Here is a 22,147-nt window from a genome sequence, read left to right on the forward strand (position 1 = left end):
TAATAGGCCTATGCATACTCATGTATATATGCAATGTACATATGTTATAGGTATACTTATCTATATGCATATACAATTTGCATATATAATATTGCTATTTATCTAATGCATATATATATATATTGAAATATACACAATTAATTATCTATCGAATTATTCATAATTGCAAATGCAATATGCACTCATGCAATATGCACTCATAATATGCACGTTGTAATATGTATATATGCATATTGTCTATGCTTATCCAATATGCAATATGCATAGATACTTAATGCATATGCATTTGTAATATGAATAATTATATATGCATGTTGCATGTAATATTATATGAAACATGCATAATAATATATGCATATGCAATGATCTATCTATGCATATGTTATAAGAAAAATTATAGATGCATATGCACGTGTAATATGCATAATCATATTTATTATTAATAACTTTGCCTAAAAAAATCATCTATCAAAATAGTATACAAATATTGAATGTTTGAGTTCAATGGTAAGAATATTTTTCAATTCAACGAGGCTTTGACGAGTTAAATGGATCAGTTCATATTTCTCATGATTCATAAATTAGTTCACTTAGGCTACACATATCATAATCAATTAGGCTTCATCGTGTTTTATTTTAGTGTTTATAGTGCAGATACCTACTGAAAATGTCATCAAAAGAGGATTTAATTGATACTCTATTATCTATTATCATGCAGTTATATTATACCTAAATATTAAACATTCATACTTTACATCATGAAGACCTATATAAGGTATGAAAACAACAAGTCTGTTTAACCACCAGAGATGACGCTATTCCAAGCATATTATAATTAAATTGATTATTATATTTTAATATATCTTTTCAATTGCTTCCTTGCTTACTAAGCAAGCTAAAAAAATATTACGTGTGTTTGCTGCCTTGAATGCGAGATTGCACGACAATCGCACGTATGTATGAACATCTTATTGGAACGAACTTGAACTTTTTACAGTTGATGATTTCTGATTTTCAGTTACTGACCTTTAATTTACTGTGACAGAGTATAAGGTCAAGTTCACCGATTTGCAATTTCGTTAGGTCAAATGCATTTAGGCTATATCATTTATGAATAAAAATGTTTTCGTGCAAACGAGCCATAATCTTATAAAACTAACTATAGGCCCTATATTAATATTGTATAACCCAGTTTGAGTTATACTTTATAATTGAAAATATAGTTACTTTATCATGTACGATGATGTAGTCAGGACATGCAGATTGTTTATATTCACATAATGCTTTGTTTGGCCCTTTACACTAATCTATAGTATATTACAATTGTTAGCAAAATACTATTTAAATATTGTATTTGATATATAAGAATAACATAATGTTAAAAAAATAAATGAAAGAGTGATTGGAGGAATATATGAATGATTGGATGAATATATCAATGAATGAATGAATGGATGAATGGATGAATGAATAAATGAATGAATGAATAGATGGATATCATCAAAAGTATGGATCTACACATACTACGTAACATCAACACATACTACTTAACATCAACACTAAAAGTACCGTCAAATAAATACATGAAATATTGAGGGAATATATGAATTTATTAGTGAATACAATTGTCCAAGTTCTATACATTGACAACATCGACGCTAAAAGTAAACAATAAGCTTACAATACGAAAAATAATAATATCAACATAAACAGATTGGCATACCTGCATGAATCAATATTGACGTTAAAAAACTTGCTTACCTAAACAGACAACCTTGTTACAAATATCGAGGGGATGAAAGCTTGTAGAATACCATGCATGCGAAAAATGTGGAGAGATTGTAGATTACCTAAACGGACATCCTTGTGACATAAGGCCTATATCGAAGGGATGAAAGCTTAAATGTGCAGAGACTGTAGAGGGCGGTAATGTGAGTGCGGTGCAAAATCCTCACATTGATATTAGGCCTACTCCCTAAATCATGCAGCTTCATGCCATAGCTGCAAAAAATGACTGATTTACTTGTTTCTAATGGGGGCAAAAATAGTGTCAATACTTATTTAGGGTATAAAATCGCACTTGTCATACTTGTTTAGGGGTGCATTTTCAGACCTCGTAAATACTTAGGGGGCGGTCACTATTTACGCCGGGGGGGTGGAGGATTTTCCAACTTTTCCTCAAATTTTTCATGTTCCCCTGTTGGCTTCAGAAAAAAATTCAGGTCCCCCCATCGATCAGATAAAAAAAATTCAGGTTCCCCCCTCCCTAACAAAAACAATACTACGGTCTTCATGTATTTTTACTTTGTACTTTTTTTGTCTCTCTTTTAAAATAATGAAATATATGAGTATTCATAATAATGGAAAGAGTTCTGTATACTGTACCCCTTGTTTTTTAATAAGTTTGTACAAGAAATGTTTTCTTTTTCTTGGCCTTTTTAAAATCACAAATGGAATATAAACAGAACAAGAAATGTCTTTAAAAAAGACAATGCCTCCAAGATACCAGTGGGCACCTTTTGTTATTAGTTAAGGAGACACTTATAATGCTAGCTTTAAGGTAACGCTATTGGATATAGATTTTGTCTGATTGAAATATGTGAGTCCATTCTCTCCTGATTACAAGACTGAAAATTTTATTTTAATCGGATATTCGGTTACCAAAATATATGGCCTGTCAAAATGGCGCGAAACCAAGAAAATGGCAACAAATTTCTTTTATTTTTGATATGCAATGATGTCAGGTAGGCCTTATTTTCTAATTATATATGCAAGAATTGTACAAAGTAGAATGTTCAGATCGGCTACAAAATAAGATATAAAACCCATGAATGCCTTTTTAAATGCAAATTTCCATTTGCATAATTAATTAGGGCCCTAATCAACTTTTCTAATAAGTGGCCCAAATTAATTATGCAAATTGAAATTTGCCAAAACGCAACCGTAATTTTGTAGTAGGTCTACAGTGTGTGTTCTACCCATGTACCATGCCTCAGTAGGCCTAGGCCTACTATAGCTCTTTTAATTGTATCTGAAATCTTTACTTTGCATACTTCATACATGTAATTAGAAAATCATCTGGCAACTGGACTTGTCAAAAATATAGAAAATAAAAAGAAAGTTGTTGCCAATTTTTTGTTTTGGGTTCGCACCATTTTGACAGGCCATATCTCAAGAACCGAATGTAATCTACAGGGCATAAGCTTTAACATATTATTTAAATAGAAAGAAAATCTAAATTTGTGCATTAGCCAATAGGGCCACGGTCACCTAAAGCCATCTTGCAATCTTGCAGATAATTCTGATGTATGAAATAAGACCTTCAAACTTTCAGATATGAAGAGTTCCAGATGCAGGCAGCCGTTTCTGTTTTTAAATGCATATATGCCCAAGTTGTATCAAGAGTCATTTCTCGTGGATTTTTTGACTGAAAATTACGATTGTAACGTTTCAGATTTTTTTAATGCTTGTTTATTATATTTTGTATTCAGGACTAAAATAATATTAATATTATTATATTTAGGGGGTCTTTTTATAGGTCATTACTCTTTTGTATGTGTAATTGAATAAAAAATCAAAAACATTATTGTTTTGTTTTGTTTCCTTCATTTGTGCTTTGTCTTGCATCGAAAGGGCCAATATCAGCACCTTGTTTGTAAGAAGTATTGTGTGGGGAAAGATGATTCTTGCATTTTATTTTTATTTTTATCTTAACAAACAAAAAGCAAATTTCTCAGTCAAAGTCTTGAAACGGTCATGGGTATGCATGCAAAAATATTGCAACAGTACTCAGTAGAACCCCGGAGTAGAACATAAAACACAACCACGCATGGGAATTGGGGAAGCAAATACTTTAAAACGAATTATTCCGAATTATATCAACGCAATAAAATTACAATACTTTAGTACATGTATTTGAACAGCAATGCCCGGGCAGCAATGAAGCCGGCCATAGGCGCGGCTAGGCGTATCATACCATACATTGCAGTTCAAATGCATCGGATCATGATCGTGGCCTAGTCGAGCCTAGCATGCATGCCAGTCGGTCTGCTGACTCGCCGTGGCACAAAAATACCTCCAATTTTGCACAAAACAATCCATGATGTCAAATTATCACATCCAAAGTGTCGTCATGAACGTCAGCTTCAACTTCTCCAGCCAAAGTTTTTGCATTAATAATCAGGTTTCATGTAATCATGAAATTAAACCTTGTTTGAGGTGTATTCCCATTGCCACAGCATAACGGTTTTCCAACTTGTCTTCAACGATAAAGCTGCTGATCACACCGAAGGCATTGAGGTGGTGTGGCTGCTGATGAGCGCTGAGGCTACAACCTATAATTAAAGACCGAATTAAAAAAAGACTAGTTTGCGTCTGACGTCATGACACAGGCGCGCCGTGATTGGTTGCTGACCTGCGCAGTATGGCATTTTTGGTCTGGTTTACAGGACGGCATACGCAAGCTAGTCTTTTTTAATTCGGTCTTCAATTATACAACATATGAGTTTGAAAATATTCTAATGCATAATTCATTAACTTGATAGACCCACGCGATTGGCGCCACGTGCTAGGCGTTTCTAGAATCCCTATAGAATAAGATTAATTTTAATGCTAATTTATTGCACATGCTGAGGAAGCGTGATTACCTTTTTGAACATTCGGAAATGGCGATAGGCGAATTTATGTATGGCGCAAAGAGGTGGGGGATATATATTGGGCTCTCGATATTGGGCGGAAATTAGAGTACTTGTCAGAATATAAATTTGTACAATCGGCCTACATGCCGCGCAATGTGCGGCATTTTAGGTGTAAATTTCAAAGCATACTACCTCCTGCGGAGGCAGAAAAATAAAATTAAGTTACTGGTAAAAGTATAGTACAGGTGCACAGAACTCTAGCCTGTACATGTATTAAATATCACAGTACTATATTCACAGGCAGATTCTTGTGACTGGCAACACAGGTTTAATATGTGCACCAAGCGACTCGAGGGTGCTACAAGTATATAGGACTCAAGGTGATTAACATTATACCTGTGTTGCCAGTTGATTTTGAAGATTCTGGCTGTGTACATACCCAGGGTGCAGCTTGTTGCTACGCTTTACTGGTTATTTCCAACACTGTTTATTGAAGAGAAAATTCTGAATACTATTATTTACAGCAGAAGAACTTGGTGAAATTAAAAAGGGCAGGCCAATTTTGACCTGTGTATTTTCAGTCTACTCTATTGATAAACCTTCATGGCCCCGGCCACATTTTGTACAATGTTACCTCTAAAGTTGCTTTGTATTTTCTCTTTTGGGGCAAGAATGTGACACTGAAGTTCATCTATATCAATAGTATCAGGATATTTTCATCTTTTCTGTAGACCATCATCATACAAAATGACTATCAAATATGGAAACCTTGTACGTGTTGAATCATTATTTGCCTGTTGGTAACGCTGTGCAAGGAACATACCACTTTAAAATGAAAAACACTTCTCCATGACCCTGCTTTCCTTCCACTTCTTGTGACTACAACATGATCTTCAAAGTTTTCCTCGTGCTCACTATCACTTGTGTCTGATCCTACAACACCATATACTTGATCACTCTCCTCCTCAATACTTTCACTTTCAACTTCTTCATGGTCACTGTCTTCACTCTCAGGCTACTCTCCTCCTCAATACTTTCACTTTCAACTTCTTCATGGTCACTGTCTTCACTCTCCTCTTCAGCATTATCAGAGTCACTTCTGGGCGCATCTTCCTGATTCTGGATGTGCCTTTTAATCAGTTGTATTTTTGCCCGCTTATTACCTGTGGTTTGAAGATTGTGTTTCTTGAGATATTTAGTAAGTTCACTAACTAAAAGTGTGGAAAGGGAATCATTGCCCACCAGTTCATGCCAATCGTAGTCATCATACTCCAGCCGCTCCCTTTCATTCTGTGCCATGTCCCGCTGCCTTTGACGCATCTCTTCCTTGCATTGCAAATGGTGAAGGTGCTTCACATATTTTTGGACTAATTCATCATTGACTGCAAATTCTGATGCAAATGCCTTTATGGCCTCTCCATTTGAAGCTGCTAGGACCCCTTCTCTGAATCTGATCTTGATTTGTGCCCGAGGAAGGTAATCATCAACTTGGCGTGCACTGTCGCCATCCATAGAAGGGGTATTAAAGACATCCATGTAGTGCCCTGGATTTTCTCTGTCTGGCATAGGTTGAGGAATACGTGATGCAACAGGGCCTATAAACTTGTGTACATGACAATAATCACACATTTGGCCTGCCATGATGCAGTCATGTCTACAGTAGAATTCATCTCGACCTTTGCAGGACTTAACCCCATTAAAAGCTATTAAACCAAGATAACACTCATTGAAACAGCTCAACTGATTAAATCGGATCTTCTCTGGTTGTGCACAAGTGACTGTTTTCATGTGCGATATCGCAATAAAGCTGGTATTCATAGCTTCAGTTGGGTAACCGATTATAAAGGAAACGAAAGGAAACAATGTTATGTGTGGCTTTGTTCACGAAATCAGACAATGTCGTGCTTTTTGTAAACCAGCATTCTTGAAAATGAGCAACATAATGATTTTTGACTTAACACGGTTTAGAAATAATTTCTTCATATTTTTGGTGTTATCTGTCGTTTACATGTCCTTCCTAAAACACAAAAGTACGACCCTCTCCAAACACCTAAATTAGCTAAAAATTTAGGACATGTTACAAAACTTTATTTTCTAGAACCTATTTAGAATAATTTAAATGTAGCTTTTACCGGTTTTTTGTGGCATCCTTCAGAAGTGAGCGGTCCGATACCAATATTTTCGGTCAAATCTCCATTCAAATAACACGGGGAGTTGGCTAGCTATGCCTTGCCCTCACTCATATTTTACAAAAGTACGACCATTTCTGAACATCTAACCTAGCTGTAATTTTAGGTCATGTTAGAGAAATATATTTGCTAGAAGTTTTGGAGAATAAATAAAATATTGGCTGGTTATTTTTCACACAGTGATGTTAACTAGGCAAGTGTCCATTCTCCCAACATACATCATTTGTAGGGGTCACGCGTCAATGGTGAGAGCACTGTGTATTGTGTATAGGAAAACGGACAGTAACTGCAGTATGCTCTTCCTCACAGCTGCCTTTCAGATATTCAGTAATTTACAAGCCAAGAAAAGTAGTGGGATCTGTCCTTTTGTCAAGATTAAAATTTGAATAGTAATAATTATATTTGTCTTCATATACTGGTTAAAAATTCAATTTACTTTTTGATCATATCAATAATACACATTTTTCATTCAAGAAAACAGTTTAGAATTGTGGGTTAGTACATTGATACTTTTGTATATGATTAATATTTTCCTGGGTTAGTCAGGCTGTAAGACTTTTTTCTCCGTCTGCTTTCAAATTTGCACATACATTTTGTATTTTGTACTTTAATGGTTTTGAAAGAGTGTACTGTGCTGTTTTGTAGGTGTAGAATAGTAATAACAACATCTGTATTTGTAGCAAAAGCAAAATGAAAATACTTTCAAATTTGTTTCGAAGCTTGTGGTGAAAGTGCTGGCTGCGGGGCCATGGTGATAATTGCGTAGCACCTAACATGCACGTACATTGCAAGTATTTGCACATTTTACACATTAAAAGAACTTTCACAAACCTGGGAACAATTTTGACTTTCACTGTAATCAGCCTTGTTTGTACATTGTATTTTATGTTACATGTAATCCAAGAAAACATGTCATGCCACCAAGGCTAAGGCTGTCAAAAGATTAAACAAAGTAGTGAATATGCACATATGCTTTAATATCAACATGACTACCGCTCTGTCACTCTGCTTTTCCTGTTTTACAGTGTTTTTTTTTTTTTTAATATACTGGCCGAAAAATTCATGTTCCCCCCCAAATGGAATAAATATAATTCGTGTTCCCCCAATCATAATAGAATTTTTTCGTGTTCCCCTTCAATCCTCCATCCCCCCTGGCGTAAATAGTGACTGCCCCTTAATATGGTGCTATTTGGGACTTCGTGGCCACGCATGATACCCCCTTGTCAATGACCAGTGGCCCACCCGGGGAATTACTATGGAACGGATATCGGATATGACCCTAACATTTTGCTTTTTTTTAATTTTTGGTTAATATAACAACGCTAAAATTATTGTTTTGTAACATAACATAATGATCCTTAATTTCTTTTAAAATTTAAAACTGTATCCTAATACTTTCGCACCACATTATACTTTCATCGGTGCATGACGTCACTTCATTAATATTAATAACCTGCTCTACGTGGTGCCGAAAAGTGCTTCCTGTGACCTGTGACTGTCATGACTGTGTTGCTTTGATTTATTTACAAAAAATACAACGACATGTCCACCATGCAACAACAACGTATCTATAGCATGTTAGGTTTTAGTTTATGTACACGTAGCTGCATGGTGTTTCTGCGGGGCTTGTTTTATCATCTCAAGTGGGAGGACCAGCTTGTACTGTGAAATTTACAAGATTTTTAGGCAAGTATGCACTATGTTTAAAACCATGAAACAGTCATGTTTTTTACATTAATGACCATGTCGACATGCACGATCATGTCAGAAATTAATATTTTGTTCTGGGTCTGATTATTCGGACTAGTCGACATGATGATGCATTGGATGATGACTTATATGATCATGTTTTTATGTTAAAACTTTTGTGTTGTGGTAGGCTGCAGACTTTGCATGAAAGTGCAGGATTGTATTCTAACATGCTAATTCTATCTAAACAGGGAAGTGGCACTGGGATCTAAATTATGCACATATCAAATGCAACCCGGCCCCTGCATGGGTACCCGGCCCTGGGGACGGCCCCAGACTCAGTCCCGAACCCTAAGCGGGCAAAATCTTGAGCCACTCCCGGCCCACCATGGGCAAATATTCGATACAAACCGGTGCAAACCCCGGGTATAATTCCCCCGCCATGCCCGGGGGTATTCCACGGCCCAAGTTTCCGGCCTGGGCATCGGATATAGCCTAGGGCAAGGCTAGGCCTACATGTCATGCATGTAGATCTTTTGGTTTAATATCGAGGTGATCTTGTCATGTGTTCTCAATATTCGGCTGGTATGTCTTTCATGGTCAGGTTTCATTTAGGGGTTCATTCATATATTTTCATGACTAAACGGTTGTTTATGCCCGAGGGGCCGCTTATGCCCGAGGGCATAAACAACCGCTTAGTCATGAAAATATATGAATGAACAACTAATGAAACTACATACCAGAACATTTTGTGATTCTTATTTCATCAAAATAATAACAAAAAATTACAAGTAAACATTATTAATAAACATGATTTTCCTTCATTTTCCCTACCCGGCGATCTCACATCCGGGACACCGGGCATAAACGCTGTTTATGCCCGGCTGTCGACCAATCACGCGCGCTGTTATATAGAGTGTATGTATGAACGCTAATTTAAGCATTTAGCAGATCTCGTAGAGCTAATATTATCACGCAGTTGTTAAAATATGGTCATTTTCACAGTAAAGGGTGTAACTTTTGATTTTTAGGGTCAAAATTTCAAACCACTTAAATATGTTTCTGTTTACTGTAATCATGCATAGAAGCAACTTAAATTCCAGTAAAATAATGTTTCAAGGCTTAAACCTTTTGATTTCTGATAAAAATTTGACATTTCCATAACATTTTGGTTAAAATCTAAGAAAAATGTATTTTACATAAGCTCAGAAAATTATGACATGAAAGCTGGAATACATGTGAAATCCCATTCCAAAGTAAGTCAACAGATATAAGTTAAATTTTATACCATGTTTTGCTATGTTTGTAATTGCAATTTTGAAAATTTTTAACATCAAGGGTCATTTGCAATGGAAATTTCCCAACCTTAAACATATTTTTTAAGTTTTAATTGGGTTCCTAAAATAATTTGAATGTCTAACTTCATGTACAAATACTACTTGATGAAAGGAACCTCCCAGCCAAGTTTCACAGAAATTGAAGTTATTTTCTAGAATTGGCAATTCAAGCGATCTGTGTTTCGGAGGCTTCAGTTAACAACACAGGTGATCATAAAAGTAAAATATTTGGCTAACTACTACAAGTTGACATGAAAAAATAGGTAAAAAATATCACAATTACCAATTTTCATGCATTGCTTCTAAGTATTGAATTTCAGTTGTGACAAAACTTAAATTATCACAGCAAGTCATTTTTTTTTGTTTCGAGGCTTCATGTTAACAATGGGTAAACATTGCAGAAGTAGTTTTTTTGAAAACAACACTGTTGGGATCATCTAAGCTGTTATTTTCTTGTGTGTATTGAATCAATGATTCTATGCGGCAGATATTGTAGATTTATAACATGGTAATTTTTTCACCCATTTGTTAAGTATGGTGTTATTTGCATGTGAAGCCTCCGAAACGGACTTTCTTGGGTATCAGTATATTTTTCAAACATTAACCATAATATCAATTTTTTTTTTAATTTATGACATTCTGCACATATCATGTAACAATTACAATGCAGATATCAATATGGAACACACCAATTTAGATATGCATAGATGATAATTAACCTAATTGTTGTTTCGGAGGCTTCATTTGTTTCGGAGGCTTCAATTGTTAACGGAAAGTTTGTATTGGGTCCCATTTTCAAACGGTGATATATATCTCCATGATTTAAAAACAAGTGACTTGAGGATCTACTTTGCTACATTTTGATAAATAGATTGGATGAGCTCTTTTATTCATATTTGCCCACGCTTGCTGAACAGTTTGTTTCGGAGGCTTCAAAAAAGTTAACGGAAAAATGGCTCTTTGAAGTCAAGATTTTATAAAAATTTTAAAAGCTTGCAAATCGACTAATTTTTGTTACCCATTTCAAGTTAAGATATCAACTGTTATGAATCAAGAAGAAGTGAAGAAATAACCAAGAATTATGAACCAAAGCTATACCCACAAAGTTTGTTAACAATTGTTAACGGAAAATGAAGCCTCCGAAACGACAAATCTCGAAGTCTGGTTCTCAAAAATACAGGGCTGTTCACAATTATATCTAATGTGGCAGTGTTTACTGAACATATGACCGTACTTTCAGGATAAGAAAAATTATCCATGAACTAACTGAAGAAAACACAGGGTTTTACAAAAATGTTACTGTTTTTATAGTTTTTCAAAATGGCAATATTAGGTACATTTAAGCCTGCTAAAACTGAACGCAGTAACTCCCGAAGATGATTATGCTACCCAAGGTAGCTGCTAACTAGATGACTTATGTGGCCAAAAATCATGGAATTCTGTGGCTTTATTAGAACACTACGGATCAAAATGTTAAAAATCCAAAGTTACACCCTTTACCGTGAAAATGACCATATATGATTTGAGGTCCGAGCACTGATTTGGAAGTGATGATGATCTCAGCATCGCTGGATTTAGATGTTTTTGCAATAGATAGAAATCTTTAATGATCTTTTACTTAGATTTTTAATACGGGGCCAGAGCCAAAAATGGTCATCACTCAACCTAAAATTTAGAAATTGTCACAGGAGTGAATTTCTCCTCTGGTTTAATAGACTACTAACCAAAGATTATGAATCGGCAAAAAAGAAGTAAAATGTGCCCGTCAATTTCGGACTGCAAGCAATTAAATATACATATAGCGCCCTCTTGGTGTGGCGGGACGGAATTGCTAAAGCTGATGTTACTACATATTTAAAAAAGATAGGATTTTTTTGTTTATGGTATTATAAAGGTCTTCTGTATCTAGACAATTTCAGCACTAAAAAAAATGCCAGTGGACTTTGCAAAAATAAAGAAATAAATTAAAATATGTGTAAAATTCCGTCCCGCCACATTTTGAGGTGATTTTTTTACGTTTCGGAAGGGACGAAAAAAAATGTTTAGTCAAAACTTTCCAAAATATCAACTATTATGGTAATATTAAATAAACATTCCTGAGTACACAAAAATTGAATTCATCAACTTTGCTAGACTCAGAGCCATTTTAACTTCTTCTTTTTCAGGCCTTTTGTGGTAGGATGCCAGCAATAAGGCTATTTTCAGGGTCTGTGGTGTAAAACATGGCCCTGCCACATTTTGAGATGATTTTTTTAAGTTCAGGAAAGGATGAAAATTTTCTTTCTCAGTTTATATTTTGCAATAATTTTTCATTGGAAGTGAAAGAAAAGACAATTTTCTCAGTTTTTTAGTGAATCAATTGCTTTTTTTCTTGATTTTGACATGGTGGACAAAATTCTGTCCCGCCACATTCCGTCCCGCCACAATGACATGATTTTTAAAAATTAATGAGCGTACTCTAAAGAGGGGGGTGAATTTTATTATTCCTTCCATAACAAAAGAAGGATAGTTGAAGTTAATACCAATGTTAGAAGCAAATGTTTTATCCCAGTACTTTTGATAAAAATTCAACAAATGTACTGTGTTCACAAATACATGAAGTTTATCATTCCGTCCCACCACATCGATGAATTTGTGTTACCGTGGCAACATGTTGATTCTTTGGACTATTTTTCTTGCGTGTGAATGTAGGCTGTAACTTATTTGTTTATAAAAACATGAAGAATCCATAAAATAAACAGTCACAGAGCTACAATTTAAAAGGTCTATCAAAATTCCGTCCCGCCACAAACGGGAATTTTGGCTCTGGCCCTACGTTAATTGCTAACATGCACTGACTTTTTTCTTCTAAAATAGCCCCTGGTTGGATTTTATATTTTAATAAAATTGCCTTCGTGTATTTCGGATCGCCGTGGTGAAAAATGATGCATTTAAGGGGGTAGGGGAGATTGGGGTTAGTTGGAACGCGGGGTAAGTTGAAACATTGTAATTTTTTTTGACACAAAAAATTAATTTGGTAAAATACTGGCACCTAGTAATAGGTATTAGTAAGGGTCATCCACCAAATTAGCAACAGCACTGATGCCCCACCAGTGTTGGCTTGGGAAAGGAATATCTGTTTTTTGACTTACTGACTAATTTGTATACCCCTCAGAAAAGATGCGTTATCTCCATGTTGTTTGAAGATTCAGGGGATTGTTTTTTGAGTAACATATAAGCACTAATAGTAAGTCCCAGAATAATGTTAAATAAAAGTTTTATTGTATTTCTTATTTTGTGTAATGAACTTTGAAATGTGAAAATAGGCATCGGGGTTAGTTGAAACTTTTGAGATGGGGTTAGTTGACACGTGAAAATGGCATAGAAAAATATGGTTAAAAATTTGACTTTTTAAAAATTTGTAACATGTTTACCATTTCTTCAATATTGCTTTAATATGGTTAAAAAGCAATAATACAAGCAAAAAGTGCACACAGAAAGTACATTTTATAATATTTTAGGCTTCTCATATTTTGGTCCATGGTGACACTCGTCACCTTGTGTCTAAAGTATTGACCCGCACTCCCACATATTTATTTATTCATTTTTTCACGGTTGATTGTATGTTAAAGGGTGCCTTCAAGGGAAGTATAACCCTAACAACACAATAATAACTATTTTTACATTTTTACAAGCCGTGTTTCAACTAACCCCACCCTATGTTTCAACTTACCCCAGGGGTGGGGTTAGTTGAAACACTTTTTTTCATATTTTCAAATTGGATTATATGAATAATCATAAGCAGGTCCAATAAAGTTTAAGGCTGTATTTGTAGCATGTACATGTATGTATATGTTTATACTGATATGGTTAGTGTTTCTTGAAAGTAATCGGTTTGTGTTAAAAAGACGATTTTGTGAATAATGTTTCAACTAACCCCAATCTCCCCTACTGCACCCCTGGCCAATTTTGAGCCTATTTTTGCATTTTTCTCAAAAATTATAGCGCATTGGTGACAAGTAAGATATGTACATTATAGGGGCAAGGACTACAATTACTGCACTGGAAATTTTATTTCAGCACCTGGACAACAGTTGTGGAGTTACAGTCAAAAATGAGGGAAAACCAATATTTGATCAATAAATCAATAACTACGGTACTTGCCTTGAGTTGCTGAATTTTCAGTGCAGTATATAGTTGTAGCCTTATCTTTGCCCAATATCATATGCATATATCTTACCTGTCACCAATGTGCTATAATTTTTGAGAAAAATGCAAAAATAGGCGCAAAATTGGCCAGAGGTGTAGTACCCCCTTAAGTCATGGTAAGGCATTGCAGAAAAATGCAAAATTTAAAAAACAGACATTTGCCCATAACTTTGCTGATTTTTGACCTACAGACATGGTTGACCCCTCATTTTTTAAGTTTTAAATAGTCACCTTATGAAACAAAATAATTTCCATGGCCATGTGTTTTGAACTCGCCACCCGTAGCGTTACATCGCAAATATATGAATTTTTACACCAATCGAGTTTCACATTAGAATATCTCCACAATTAACAACCCTAAACTAGCAAAAGTATACATTTTTGGAAAGCTGAAGGCATAAGGAATGTAACAATACATATTTCAACTCATTATACAGGGTGACCTTGAAGTTATACAGGGTGGAATAAAAAAAATTCCTGATACAAAAGGGTTACTTAATGCATTGCTTATTACTAACTTGCAGTAATAAACTGAAAGTAAATAACATCTATTTAGTTAGAGGATAGGGGGAGCCTATAGACTTTGGAAGATAAAAAAATCACAGCTGTTTTTTAATCTCGGAATACAAGGTGTCCCAAAGTATGTTAGAATTTTTTACAATTCATCATATTTTGAACTGAATCATTTTACCCCTAACCCATACAGGAAAAGTAAGTCCATATTTAGATTCCTCATCAAATTTCCTATCAGAAAATGTATACTTTGACTATGATAGGATAAGTAATAAAATTTTACAGCAACTTTTAGATTTTGAAGACATCCGCATTACTTACTACAGTGTTTGATATGAAAACGGGTGGTTTTGTACGTAAAAGTTTGAATTTTTTAGACTAAATCAAACAGTAAGAGTTTAAAATGATTAAAAACAATTAGCAGAATTGTTTAGCTGTAAATTAAGACCAAAACCAAGTTTATAGCCCTTGTAGCAGTGAATTTATTCAAGTTACACACGTGAAACGTCGCGTTCCCATAGAGTTTGTGTGTACCGCTTCCCCCTCCTCCGCTTCCCCCTCCTCCACCACCCTGACTGCTCGCAATTCAATCGACCACAGCTTTGTTAGTTGAGAAGCTATGTTGTCCATATTTACAGGTTATTTAGTGGTATTATTTAGCTTTTAAATGAGACCAAAACCATGACATAATCTTTTTGTTTAGCCGAGGTATGATGAATTAAACAGATCACAATTTGAAAATATGTAACACCACCACCCCTTTTGGGTGGCGAGTTCAAAACGCAGCGTGGCCCCATGTTAAAGGGGCATTTCGTGATCCACAGCCTCATCCCCCACTTTTCTCAAAAAAAGTTGAGATTTTTATATCACTGGAAACCTCTGGCTACATAATGTTCATGCACAAAATATTTCTTGCAGATTAATTCGTTTTGCAAAGATATCGTGAAATTTGAATTTCGTTATGGTGCACCAGAACGAAATTACAACGCATTGTCTATGGAGCAGTGTAATACACATAATCATAACTCGCAAACGCAAAAATCGGAATCAACTGAAATTTTGGGAATAGGCTTTTTTCGTGGATATGTACTGAAAAATGTCATAAAAAGAGGATGCTAGGATCACGAAATGCTCCTTTAAATATATCCTACTTGAATCTAACACTCCATTTAGGTATGAGAGAGTTTAAAACACATGTGCCCTGGGGCCCAAACACAATACATATTTATATTTCCGGGAGAAATTTAAAAGAAAAGGGTTGTACATAAATATGTTGCCTATAGGCCTACTTCACTTGACCGAAATATATGATTTTTTTTGGTGAGAATTTTAGAGGGATTGTGATAGCAGTTCCACATAGAAGAGCTGTAGGCCTACCGGTAGTCAGGTACTATGAGACTACATGTATGCCAAAATTCCTATTTATGGCGGGACAGAATTTTGATCCTTTTAAATTGTAGCTCTGTGACTGTTTATTTTATGGATTCTTCATGTTCTGAGTATAAACAAGTAAGTTACAGACTCATGCGAGTAGCGACCAATTTCGGATTGGTGGGATCTCCAAAGTATGAAAGGTAGAAAACCCATATTATGGATGCGAACCGGTCATCCCGGAGCGCTTGCGGGACGCAAGGGGTTGTCTGAGGGGGGCCCCAAAAAATTAGTGAGGGCCCGCAAAAGATACATCCAGTGGGCCCAAATGGCCCGCAAAAAATTTACAATTTTTCTCACTTTTTTTGTGGGGTTCATACAAATGTAGGTTAAAACCAATGGCCCAAATTTGGGCCCACAAAAGTTTGTGAGGGCCCTCAAACATTTATAATCGAGGGCCCAAATGGCCCTGAGAAATTCTGGCTTATTTCGAGGCCTGCCCCTGAGGATTGGGAAATTTGTTAAAATGAATGGCCGATTGAAGCCATTTGGTTGATCTTTTTTACACGAATTATGTACACAATTTCATTTGAAAAAGTTTGAAAAATGGACAATTTTTCCAAGAAGACAATCCCATACTAAACATGCTAAAGGACATCATCGACAAGATCCTATCCCTATCTGCTGCTGAGCAAGTAATAGGCTACCTCTCTGAAGTAGTAACTGTGTACAAGTTGCTCGTCAAATCAGCCGTTTTTTAGGTCAAAAATCCCTAAATATGGGTAAGGGTTTGTCGCGCTCCTCGCCCGCGCTGGTAAATTTTGAAAACACCTGCTTTAATTCGCACTATCATTTCGTGCACTTTTCGGAGGAAAACACCCCTTTTTTCAGATAGAGATTTCACAAATGTTTGCCCTTCAAAGATCATGCCCCCTTTTGGTCAAAACGTGAACGATATTCCAAAGATGCCTTTTTTGTTGTTGACAGAAACGTGTAGGCCTATATAGTATATGCCTACGACTAATCCTGAGGTCTAAAGTGTGTGTTTTTTTCCCAAAATAAAAATTTAGACCAATATTCTGAGAAAAATGAATAATTGAATATTATTTTGTCTCTTTTTTTTTCTTTTTCCAAAATATTGGTTGGATCAATCCCTCTGATCCGATCCGTGGCTACGCGCCTGCAGACTACATTCACACACAAGAAAAATAGTCCAAAGAATCAACATGTTGCCACGGTAACACAAATTCATTGATGTGGCGGGACGGAATGATAAACTTCATGTACCGTATTTGTGAACACAGTACATTTGTTGAATTTTTATCAAAAGTACTGGGATAAAACATTTGTTTCTAACATTGGTATTAACTTCAACTATTCTTCTTTTGTTATGGAAGGAATGATAAATTTTACCCCCCTCTTTTTAGTACGTTCATTAATTTCTTTAAATCACGTCAATGTGGCGGGACGGAATTTCATCAAAATCTGAGAGGTTACCTGGGAACTTTTTAGAAAATTGGTTGATTTGACATGGAATGACTCACTACTCAATTTATTTTTTATAATCTGCATTGCATCTATAGATGTAGATCTTCAGAGTCATTCCTTGCAACTCACAGGTGTACTTTATTAGTTGAATTAATTAAAAAAGTTAATTATAATGCTTCAAAAGTAACTACATGTACAAGTACAATTCGTAGAACTTTAAAAATGTAATGCTTCAAACATGATTGATACATACATGTACCTCTCATTCTAGTAATATTTAAGTAAACATGAATGATAGACCCGTAGCCAGGTGGGTGCGTAAAGCTATATTTTCCTAATTACTGATTTATTTATTAATTTAAAATAAATAATAAATCATATTATTCTACATGTATTATTATCGGAGTAGTGTGTTACATGTTATAAATGGTTCCAAAAAAGTAAGTCCCCCCTAAGACATTTTAGTATAACCCAAAAACGGCTTGATAAATTTTCTTGTTTTAAAGTTTGGAACATAGGCTAATTAGTTATGCATCAAGTGAGCGGGTTTTTGTTGCTACTTTTTATCATCTTCATTGCAAAATGCCGCCATTTATGAAATTTTCGGCTAAAAAAAAGTTGCATTTTTCTACATAGGCTTTTTATGCTTCAATTTGTGTTTGACAATTTTTTCCCTTTAAGTGAGTAATTTAATCAAAAAGAAGCATAATTTAATTAAATTTAATTTAAGCTTTTCCTGATTTAGGTGTTACACATTCAAAAACAATTTTTATGGTTCAGTGAATAAATTAAAATGAATACTGCAGCTTATTAATGTCTTTCAATAATGAATAGGCCTTCCTTCATGTGAGATGACTTCTAGCATCGTTCTTCTCTGTTGTTGGTCAAGCTGGTTCCCCGCATGCTGCAGGATTTGCTGCAAAATCCTCTAAGGTGGTGTTGTCCCTCACTTGTCCGCTTGTAACAAGTTGATTCTTGATAATGGCCACCCATATAAATGTTTTTTGAACCATTCAAGGAATAACCACTTGAAATCCAGCATAAAACATCTAACCAGGAATCTGTTGGTCCATTGGTTAAATTAATCTATGAACACAAGAGTTATCATTAAAGTTACAGTTGTTCCTTCCTAATAAATTTAATTAGAATGAAAAACTTATTAAATTTACGCATTTTAATGCATACAAAAAGCCAATTTAGAAAAGGGCAACTTTTGTTGCTGAATAAAATTTCAAAAATGGCAATATGATTACTCACTGAACCATAAAACATGTTTGAAATGTGTAAAAATTAATTCATGAAAATTTAACTATTTTAACAAAAAACAAAAATATAGAAACATTCCTTTTTGATTAATTTTCTTCAAGTGATAGAGGTCTGAAACCAAAAGTCATGCATAAAAAGCCTATGTGGAAAAGTGCAGCTTTTTTTTGGGCGAAAATTTTATAAATGACTGTGTTTCTCAGTGAAGATGATAAAAGATAACAATAAAACCCCGTTCACTTGATGCATAACTAATCAGCCTATGTTCTAAACTTTAAAACAAGAGAATTGATCAAGCCGTTTTGGATTATACCAAAATTCTTAGGGGGGACTTATTTTTTGGAACCGCTTTACGTATATATGATACATAACATGCTAGAATACAAATCAGGTTTTGACCAGATTTGACCAGTTTTGTCTGGTTTAAACCTGTTTTTTAAACCGCTTTGTGGACTAAGGGACCGTTCACAAACACTTGTAAGGGGGGGCTGATGCAAAAGGGGGGGCAGAACATTTTGACCCTCCTAAGGGGGGGGGGCCTGAAAAAATTATCACACATTTTCCTGGAAAAATTGAGTTTATATACTTTTCTATGGGGTTGACCCATAATTTTCATGTCAAAAAGGGGAGCCCTGAATTGTTTGAGGTCTGTTAAGGGGGGCCCCAAAAAATGTTCGCCAAGGGTAGCGCTAAGTTGCTTTTTGGGGTCCCGGACCCACCAAAATAGAGTTGGGACCCCCTGTTTTTAAATTTTCTGCAAGTTCAGGGGTCCCTACAGACCCCCAGTTTTCAATCTAGCGCTATTGCAGACATACTATTTATACTGCATTTGTGCAACTGGGACTCGCCAAACTCTACTCCGGACCCCCTACTTTTTAATTTTTTGCAAGTTCGGGGGTCCCTGCGGACCCTCGAGTGTTTAGTTCTAGCGCTACCCCTGATGTTCGCGATGATTTTTTTTTGCATCAGGCCCCCCTTACAAGTGTTTGTGAATGGTCCCTAAACAGGTTTTGACCAGTCAAAAGTCCAATCCTGAATTATCCTAATTAGTCTTGATCCTATTCCTAATTATCTAAAATTTACGCCAATTAGCCTTAATAATATCCTAATTATCTAAAATATCAAAATTATCCTAATTAGCCATAATATTATATTATATTGAGCCTCATTTCACAAACTCTCTCATGTCGTTTTTGTAGTTTCGTCAGTGCAACTGGACCTAGCTCGAAAATACCAGGCTAATTAGGAATACGAGGTTACGATGAACTATAAGAGGGTACTGTTAGGCATATTTCTTTCCTGTTCGGTTAGCTTGATGGTGATGATATATTGGCAATTTAAATCCAGTACAGCAATAATTATTAAAAAGACTTCGCTACAAACAGCATCACGAACTAGGTATGTATGAGGGTGGAGGGTGGGGCATAATTATTGCACAGCCCTTAAAATAATAAAAGGACAGGTTTCTACTTTATTGTATATTTTTACTTACTTTGTATTAATCACAATCTGCTTTGTATATTATACGTGTAGCCCTTTTTTATTTACAGATTATCCATTGTATTTCTTTACGATGAAGGCACCAGTTTATGTGACAGTGACGACTAATTCAAACTATAGCTATACCACGGCTGTGTCTTTTTTCATACGTGTACGCAAGTGCTTTACTTAATTTGGTCACAACCATCACTAACCATTACCATACATGTCACATGGAATTCGTTGGAATATTAAGGGGAAGATATATATACTGCTATGTTCCTGGTCTTAGACCACAGTAATGTCTAGTTAGTTCTGTCTTGGATTGAAGCTACAATGTACATGTAAAAAGTTCACTTCGCTATAATATAAGCTAACCCTGTATCAATCATAATCACATTTTTTAATTCTTAATTCTTTTCTTTTGAATAGACCGTGGGATTTCAACAGTAAAACAACTTTACGGTAAGTAGTAAATACGTATTTATTATGCCATCTCATTAGTCTGGAACCAATCCAGTGATTTGTTCTATTGCCTAGATTGCTAGGATACTCTGTGGGTCATTCCATGCCAACTCAACATTAAAGTTAACCCATACTTATGGATTTTGAAATGAAAAACTTTAAAATTTGAGGTCGCAACGACCTTTCGTTTTCGCGCTATAGCAATTAGAAATCTGGGGGGGGGGCATGAGAAAATAATGTGTAGCGAGGTATACTTTGATTTTCAAGGTGATTTTCAAAAAGTATATATCCCAGTCCCACACCCCTGAAAATTTACATTTTTTTGTGTGCCCCCACCCTGAATTTCAAAATTGCTCTAGCACGGAAACGAAAGGGAGTTACGACCTCAAATTTTCAGGTTTTTCATTTCTCAATTGTATCTACCAGTACACAAAAGAAGGAAAAAATCTATTATGGGTTAACTTTCATGTTGAGTGGGCATGGAATGACTCCTCAGGTTTTCGACTATTTCGGTAACAACTCATTCCAATTGCATGTACATTCGGTTTTGATTTATTTATATTTGAAGAGCTTTGTTTCAAAACCCCTTACATCCACTTTTGATATAAAATTGGATCGGTTGAGCCCATATTTATTGGTCGAGCTATGAGTTTTAAAATATTGGACGAGACGTAGTCGAGTCCAATATTTTACAACTCATAGCGAGACCAATAAATATTGGGCGTAAAGCATCCAATTTTATCATTATTATGTTTTGGATCCAATATTATCACAACTTGGATCCATCAAAACATAATAATGGCTGAAATTGAGTTATTGGCATGATATTATAGTATGGGTTAAAATACACATTTTGGTGGTTGTTTGACCTTCATACTACCTTCCCTTCCGGAGGTATCATACATTCATTCATTCATTCATTCATATTTTATTTTCATCAATCATCAACATCAATATACAAGTGATCTTAATAGCTCAACAAAGTAATAAAATTAAATGTAAACAAGAGTCATTGGTATATAAATAAATCTCAATACATTTAGGCAGTAACAATTAAATCAATATAATTAAATTAGAATAACATTACTATGTATGATTGACCAAAATACACTAAATGCATAATGATATTACGAGCGTGCTTGTAGTAGTTTATCACAGAAATACCACACTGCAATGGCAATTGATTTTGAAGTACTTCTATGATGATAAGCGCCTAACAATGGATAAGCTGGCTCTCTACAAACACGCTCAGTGAATAATACATACTATCAAAATATTACATAGTAATACATGATAATAAATATAAAAATTTTAATGTTTCCGTTTGGGAAATCTTAGGGAATTTCTGGAAATCTGAACTTAAAATTAATAGAATTGTTTTGTTTTAATTTTTTGATGTATAATAGTAGCTTAGAATGTTCTTTAGTATTAAAACCAAAAGGAACTGTTTTTGGGTCACTATGTTTGGAAAAATTCATTTTAATTAACAAAAGGTGTAGCTTCGAAAATACGCAAAAAATGCCATTTT

General features: G+C 35.1%; 1 long non-coding RNA gene across 1 annotated transcript; it reads left to right on the plus strand.

Moving 5' to 3' along the window:
* The first annotated feature begins 8,333 nt into the window (after positions 1-8,333).
* Positions 8,334-20,619, plus strand: LOC140140108 (uncharacterized). The gene is made up of 3 exons (XR_011857213.1): positions 8,334-8,512; positions 19,875-20,073; positions 20,587-20,619. It is a non-coding gene; the product is annotated as an uncharacterized lncRNA (long non-coding RNA).
* Positions 20,620-22,147: the final 1,528 nt, after the last annotated feature.

Source organism: Amphiura filiformis, chromosome 18, assembly GCF_039555335.1.
Source record: "Amphiura filiformis chromosome 18, Afil_fr2py, whole genome shotgun sequence".
NCBI classification, from domain to species: Eukaryota; Metazoa; Echinodermata; class Ophiuroidea; order Amphilepidida; family Amphiuridae; genus Amphiura; species Amphiura filiformis.